We start from the raw sequence: 8,764 nt of genomic DNA, 5'->3' as shown, positions 1-8,764 counted from the left end.
CTTATTAATCGTTAGCTTACTATGCAAACATGACAAGTGAAATCTCCCGCAGCTTACACATGTGAGAGGTTGATCGCGCAGAGAATCGCTGAGCTTATGTGAGTGAGCGTGTAAAAGCATTTCAGTTCTGCTGAGCCAAATAAGACAGGTCAGGGTGAAGAAGTGACAGCCAAAGAAAAGCTTACCACAAAACGGAGAAGTTATGACAAATCAGACTATGAGGCAAAAAGAAAGTGCAGCTTTATGGTTTCATGGACAAAAGAATTTCTGTGGCTGCGATATGATGAGCTAAATAACCAGGGCTGCACATAAGTGGTCCGCAGGTGCGCATTCGCTGTCAAAATAAAAAACACGCACAAGGGTTAGGGTTAAATTTAAAAACTGTACTTTTGAGTTAAAATATATATTTATAATTTTAATAAATGACAAATTAAAAATGCATGAACATTTTTTTGTATCGAAAAAATATCGAACCGTGACACCAAAGTATCGAACCGAACCGAACCGTGAATTTTGTGTATCGTTGCACCCCTAATATATATATATATATATATATATATATATATATATATATATATATATATATATATATATATATAGGTTGTGTATCCTTGAGGTGTTAATGGGGTTATTGAAAATGTGTATATGTATGTATGTGTGTATATACATATGTATGGATAGATAGAAACATATATGTATATATATATAAAAAAAATTACACATAACATATAATGTAATTGCAATGAGGTATTTCTGTAGTCTATTGATACTAGATAGTGGAAAAGGGGTGGGATTAAATAAGCTTATGCTTCTTCCTGCTCCTTTTTGAACATGAACGTTATTTGGAGTTGTGTTTGCTCGTTTTCCTTTTGTTTTGCTTTGTTCATTTGTCTCTTTTAATTCTATTTTGTTGTACTTTTTCAACATGTTCAAAATAAAGATTCAATCAATCAAAAACACAGCCTACACTGAAAATAAAGTTATACAAAACAAAACATGAAATAAAGTTAGAATTCAAAAATCTACATAGTCAAAGACCCTCGATCACAACCTTAAGAGCAGTTAGACCTGAAGGCTTACAGTACTGGAAATAGTCAGCTCTCTTTATTAAAAGCAGTAATGCCATTATCAGACCCTGCAAACCCTGTCAGTATTTAGGCAGTTTAATACTCTGAGGCACTGAGCACTTCATTGGTTCTTTTACTTCTAAAGAAACTAAGAGATGTACTTGAAAGCACCACCAGACTGGATTCACTTGGCAGACTCAATCTATTGATACTGTTGAAGGATTTAAGACGTGTTCGGTGGTTTATCTGAAGTGCTCTTTGAATTTCATTGATTGAGTGCTTTGATAGCCCTGTGCCTGCAGCACGACTTTAGGCAGGCCAGATTCAGAAAATGTCACACGATGGCATACATATTTGTTATTTCAGTGCTTGTCTGCTTTGTGGCACCAACATCAGTTTAGAGAAAATAAAAAGTTCGCCCTGCTGTCCTGCAGTCACTGTGAAACAGGCAGGTTCACATAAATTGGGCGACTTGAATCGAGCTGCATGTCATGAAAAATGTCGGAGGGGATTATTATTTTATTATCTTTGGATTTATGTTCAAAAAAGATAAATTTCACAAAGTGTTTGTCGTTTATCGCTGACTGCACCTGTCGAGGAATAATAATCATGAAAAAAGCTGAATTTGAATGGACGGGGATGTGGTTTTGATTTGCTTTACAACACTGTCACGCTTCATCATTTACTCACAAAAACATTCAGTTGTATACCCACGCTGGGACACTTAGCAGCACTTCAGCCAAGGCAGCCAAAGCAAATAATGCAGAATAAGAGCGACTATCTTCCCTCTACACCTGAGCAGCTTAGAGCTGAATGCACACATTTTCCTTTTCAGACAGCTGAATGAAGAATTTACATGGTCCCCAAATTATTTCAAATGACTTGTATTTGTAAGCCACAATATCCATAACCAGCTGTCACATCGGCAAGATGTCACAATGCTGAAAGAGCCACGAGTGGGGCATATGGCTCCACGTCCATCAGTGACACCAAGTGATAATTCGTACATTTCTGCCTCTTCTTGCTTTAAACATTTATCCACCGTGTGACATCCGCCTCTTCCTCATCAGCCCCACTGTCTGCTTCTTCCTCCGCTGGTCAACTGCTATCACAGCTAAACAGGGCATGTCAAGGCTGGCATGAGTCTGCATGAGTGGGTTCAAAATCTGTGCCATTTGGTGTTCACGGGTACATGCAGGAGCATGTTTCTGTGCTCGTCTGTGATTTTACAGCCTTTTAAATTGTATGCAGAAATACGTTCCACGTCCTTTTGCATTTGTCTGCATCTAATAGAAAACAGATGGTTGAAACCCAAACAAAATGTAAACAAAGTCACATAAACCTGAACAGAATCAAAGACTCGTCAAGTCTGAATGGTAGCAAAAGGTCCAATGAGGAGGTGTTTAGAAGCTTTTTATGATATTACATTATTCGTCACAGGGGGCTGGAGCCTACCTCAACTGTCACAGTTCACCCTGTCTCAGGTTGACCTGATCACCTGTGCAGCTCATCAGTTGTAGGGCTAACACAAGGAGAGAGAGAGAGTTGTTCACTGTCACGGCCAATTTAGAATCGCCGTAGACCAAGCTTGCTTGTCTTTGGACTTTGGGAAGCTGGAGTTCCTGTACAGAACCCAAACATGCAAACTCCAGACACAAAGGCTCCAGCTGGGCAATGGATTCTAACCCAGGACCTTCTTGCTTTGAGGCATCAGTGCTACCCTATCAAGTTATCTTCACATAAAATATATTAACTCTTTATGGCCGGTCAGAGCGGGCACGCTCCGTTTTGCGTAAATACTTTTAAAGCCCCTAGAATTGCAACCAAATAAGCTAGCACAATAATTTTTTTGCATATGAAAGCAGAGGAATTGTACATCTTATGTATTCAGTTTGTCCTAGGTCACTACCTGCCCGAAACCGGAAGTGGCGTCATTTTTGCGGAAAATGTAGTTTTTTCCTATAGGGCATTTACAAAGATATGCTGGTGTTTTTAAAAGTCATGTTTGAGTTTATGCCTTTCTGTATAGTTTCTGGGATGCTTGGAACTCAAATTACACTATTGGAAATAGTTTATTTTGATGCACATGCTGTTGTTTTGCAAATTTGCATGATAATATTTATTTTCGTTTTTCCTGCAGTATATAAAAATTGGTGTATCTCAAAAATAAAACTATGAAGACACTCAAAATAACCCTGGAAAGGATGGATGGATATGTGTAAAACAACAAAACAAAAATGATTTTTTTTTTCAGTTTATTGCACTTTTTTTTCCAATTTATGTATTTACTATGGACTTATTGCATACATATTATAAAAAATTTGGGATATAATGGTTGTATTGATGTATAGCAACTTGAAATACTCCCAAAAATGCCACTACAGCATGTAAAAATATAAAGATAAGCTCTGGCGGACATGGTTCTATAGTAGGTCTTAAATCATTAAGACCTACTATATCATTTTAATTTGTCAATTTAACAACCCAACCTGGTCCATATTGAAACTTAAAATGAGATGCAAATGTGTGTTGCCTACCTCAGGTAGAGCAGGGCATCTACTAACCAGGAGGTTGGTGGTTCAATTCCTTCCTGTTCCAGTTTGCATACCAAAGGTAGTCTTGGGCTAGATACTGAACCCTGAGCTTCTCCCAGTGCATTCATCAGAGTGTGAATATGAGATGGAAAGCACACTGAGTGTTTGTGTAGTATGTAAGAACCAGTCCATTTATTATCTTTTCAAAAACACCTCTGAAGGGGTCTTTGGACCCTGACCACTGTGGAAATCTCATTATATATCATTTTTATGTTTGATTTGATCAAAGTTTGCCTTCCTGGTGCAACCCTTCACATTTATCCAGGCCTGGGCCAAAGAGTACACAGGTTTGTGATGTACAGGGAACAGCATTACAGCATTACAAAGCAGGAAACAGCAGTTTCCTGTAGCCAGACATAAACATGCTTTGTAATGCTGTAAAGTTCAACATTTTAGGATGAGAATCTAGAGGCATTGATTTGCTGTTGGAGTCTTAAGTGAAAGAAAGAGAAAGTGCAGTTTTTGCAGTTTCCTAAACACTGGTTCCGGTTTCAGCCAGAACGGGGACAGCTCCTGAGTTTTACCAGGTCTGGCTCCGTTAAAGGGGAAACTCAGGAGTCTATATGTACAGTAACACTGCTGACTCTCCTGAAAACGGCCACAGATACATACTGGTGTACATCCTGCGAAGTACAGCCCTTGTAGGAATGTTTAGCTTATTTTAGAGTTTAGGAATGTGTTAGATAGGATATAGAATTGTGAGACATTGACACTGCCCTGGATATAAATAAAGGCCTGACTTGTGTCATGAAGTTAGGAGTAGATTTTAGGAGACCCTCCCCAGTTGAACTGTGAAAGTAAGACAAAGAGGAGTTAATGCTGAGTGGAAATTCCCCAGAGGATACCTGGGTGGGGGTCTCAACATTTGCAACTGGATAACTGTGGTCTGGAAGGGAGATGGACTTTTATGACCGGCAGGGAGTCACGTACGCAGAGACACACACACAGTGCTTAAACTGTTACACTCACACATCGACACGCACACTCACTCACGTGCACTCACACATACACACAGGTACGCGCATACACTCAGTCACTCACGTGCACTGACATAGGCATACGGATACGCACACACAGGCACTCACGTGCTCGTGCATACACACAGACACAGTTTGCAGCACACCATGGGGGTTTTATGATGGGGTCGCTTCTATAAAACTGGCTGTAACTAACAAAGGAGTGAAGATTTTGAAGAGGGACATCGGCCTCGTCTTCCCTTCTAGTAATGCATGCTTAAATTAAGATGAATAAAGGTTTTGTGAAATAACTACTGAGTTCCGGTGCCGTCTCTGGAAGTTTCGAGGAATAAAACAAACCGGGGTGAAACTGATTTCGCAACACCCTATACAGAGGACTTTGACAATAATGATAGAATATTTAGGCCATAATGATGTGGCAAGTCAGTACTACTGACAGTTTTTAGCATGTGACAACATAAAATCCTCTGCAGTGCAGCATGTTTCCACAGACCCTGTCAGAAGACATAAAAGCCTCTAAAACGTGCCTTTGAGACGCATCTTTGCACTGATTTTTCACAGACCGCTCCAACAACACACCCGTGCAGCTTTTAAACTGAAACAATGAACCTGAACACTCACAGGAGAAGTCCTCTTTAGTTCTCTGACCCCCCAGGTTGTCTGACCTGCTGCTGACTGCTGTTTAATTTGCCTCATGAAGCCCTTCTGCTGCACGTTTTAGCTCACACACACACACACACACACACACACACACACACACACACACACACACACACACACACACACACACACACACACACACACACACACACACACACTCATATAACCATCTCTGACCTGACTCTGTGTGTTACTGACTCAACAGCACGAAGGGCTGTGGTTTGATTTTTCATAGTGATGGAGCGAGAGTCAATAACACTGTTTTCCTTTGTCTCACACACACCACACACAGATTGCTGTGCGAATGGACAGCATGTGACATGAAGCACCTGTTGACAACAATAAATACCTGTGTGCACCCCTGACTTCCGTGCTGCATCTTCTCCCAAAAGTCGAAAACTTTAGTGCTCTCCGCTCCCATGTCCCTGTGCTCACTGCCCTCCTGTGCTCCACTCTCCACCTGGAGGAAACAACAGATGCAGCCGTACTCACTCACTCACTCACTCACTCAACTCTGAGCTGACACTAACGTGGAGTCTCACACAATAATCCAGTGTGGAGGAGCGCTCAGCCAAACTGTTAAATAGCTCCCCGACGAGGGGAGCTATTTAAAAACAAGCCATGTGTGCGATTCTCCTCCGCAGGTGTGGCCAGGCTCCTGGCTGACACACCAACCAGGCCTGAAGAACTGGTGCTCTGTCACGCCCACACACACCCACCTATACACAAACACATGGAAACAAAGGACAGCAGCACCGAAAATACACATGTCCATACTTATTCAAAAACCCTGGGTCCTTCAGACCCGGGCCCATGACAATATAACCACATAGGGGGAGTCCACCAAATCATCGAGCACTTAAAGTTGTCACGGTCCTGGGTCGGTTCGACCCAGTATTTTGAGTTTCTTATGTTTTGGTTTATTTTTGCATTATGGATTAGTTCTTATTCTCTAGTGATACCGTTTTGATTATAATTATATTCTGATTCTTTAGTTATCCAATGATGATGATGACGATGATGATTATTTCTGGTTTAGGTTTTGTTATCTTGCTCTCATGTTTGGTTTAGGTTGCCTGTGCTTAGTCTTCTCTGCCCGTATGTCCCGCTGTTTGCCCATGACGTCATTATGCCTGTTTACGAGTCTGTGTCTCTGTCTGTCGTGTGCTTCCTGTTTTATTTTGTAGGTCTGTGTCCTATGTCAGTGCGTTCAGCTTTGTGCTCTCCCTGTCTCGTCAGTGTAATCAGCGTCAGCAGTGTCTCCCAGCTGTTTCCTCTTCGCTCCGTTCACCTCTTGTATTTAGTGTCTGTGTCTTCCCCTACTCGGTGTCGCGTCGTTAATGTCTGTTCACCCTCGCTTCCTCTGTGTGTTCCGTTTGCCAGCCAGCCTTCCTGCCTAGTTATTCTGTTCTTCCAGTTTAGTTAGTGTTTTTCTGTTCTGCTTCTTACCAGCAATAAAGATGTGTGTTTTGAGTTACTTCCGCCTCAGTGAGTCCTGCATTTTGGATCCTCTCTTCCTGCCTGCCTACACACAGACATGACAAAAGTAGCATTATTCAGTAGAGACACTAGGAAATCCACAGAACCCCACAGAACTGTACACCAAACTCTCAGGGTTTTGAGTATCTTTTGTCTTTATAATTTTGTATTGTGATTCATGTTAAAGATTCTCGTTGTTCATCTTAGTTTATTCCATAGTGTCTAGTGTTCTAGTTTAGGTTTCCTGTATTCTGTTTCGTTCCCTGAGTATTTAATATGCTTCCCTCATGTAGTTGCCCTCTGTGTCTCCCTCTGTGTGTCTGTGTTTACAGTATATTATGGTGTTAGTTCTGGTGCCGTGTTCCCACTCCTTGTGTTCTGTGTTTTCTCATCCCGTTATGTGCTCCTCCATGTTCTCTTTCCCCCTCCAGGCTGTCTCTGTGTACTTCTTATTTTACTTTGAAGGTCTGTGTCTTATGTTAGTGTATTCTGCTTTGCGTCTGATTTCTCTGATTTCTCCCAGCTATGTTCCTCTCCTGTGTCCCATTCCCTCATTGCTTCTGTGACTATTTAAGCCCTGTGTTCTCTTCTGCTTGTTGCTGGTTCGTCTGTGTTGTCTCCCCTCGTTCCTTCCTGTGTTCCATTCATTCACTCCCTTAGCCTGTAGCTCGGCCAGAAGCTCAGCCATTAGCGCAGCGTGCTGCTCAGCTATTAGCTGTTCAGTATTCAGCTCAGGAGATAGTTTCATCATTAACTGTTTTACCAGCTCCATCAGTAGTTCAGTCTCCTGTCTTCGCTGAGGGGTCCGAGGAGCCGCTTCCACAATTTGTGTCCGCTGACAGCTCAGAGTCCACTCACCTCCTGCTTCTGGTCCTGCCTCATCTGGTCCTGCGGTGGCCATGTTGCCACCTTGTCCGTGTCTGGCTCAGCCTGCTCGACCTCGCCCACGTCCGGTTCATCGTCGGTGGCCACTTTCCAGGCCGCTGACTGGACCTCTTCGCCGGCGCAGACAGCCTTCGGACCTGCTCTATCACCTCTGTCTTCTACGCGGCTGTCCTCCTGAACTGTTTCCATGCCGCCACTGTCTTCCGCGTGGTCCGCCTCTGGATTTTCTTCGTCTGTGTCACCGCCACAGCCGTCCGCAAGTCGGCCTCTAGAACTGCTAGAACTAAATATATTATATTATATTTAGCGTTGTCAGCGTTACTCTTGTTAAAATGACATTAATGGCTTAACCGCATTAATGCGGCAAATCTCCGTTAGTGAGTTAGCGCGGATCGCCCCGTGCGTGGGACTGCAGTGTCAACGCGTTAGCGTGGTTAGCTTAAAAGGGAGAAGATCACGTTTAATTGGTTATAACACCGGGTCAGAAATGTGAGTACCGACATTTATGGTATCCACAGAAACCACTGAATCCCAGCTAAAATCTCATATAAACCATTTCTACAACCACCAAACACAACAAAAACAAGCCATGAGTAAAAGAGCAGTTACAAAAAAAGTCAGCTAAAAAAACAAAACTGAACCAGAAATTCTCCAGACTTCATGTAACCGGCTTAAGAAAGGCTATTTAGCCTTCAGAGCTATCACCGATTCCAAACAGCAAGGTTCACCACACTCTCACCAAAATTCACTGACAGATCCACAAAAGAAGACCACAAAAACGCACAGTGGCGCAAATGCGCTAAGACAGAAATTGGCTTACTATCCCGATTTCCTCTGTTATTTTCGCCATTAGCCGATAGGCTCATAATTATCACCAGCTACCACAGCTAACTAGCCCCATCAGAGCCACTTCCGTCAACAATCTCCTTGCAACTTCTGGTTGGTAAGCAGTAATATGAGTTACTTTGCTCAAGTGAAAGCTTTAAACATTAGCCAATACATAACTAGCCAACTTAAGGTTTTCTGATTAACCCTCTGGGGTCGACGGACCCAGAGTCTCTATTTCAACTTGGGTCGAACGTGCGGACTTCAAGCTATACAG

Source organism: Astatotilapia calliptera, chromosome 15, assembly GCF_964374335.1.
Source record: "Astatotilapia calliptera chromosome 15, fAstCal68.1, whole genome shotgun sequence".
Classification (NCBI taxonomy): domain Eukaryota; kingdom Metazoa; phylum Chordata; class Actinopteri; order Cichliformes; family Cichlidae; genus Astatotilapia; species Astatotilapia calliptera.
This window is presented reverse-complemented; position numbering follows the sequence as displayed.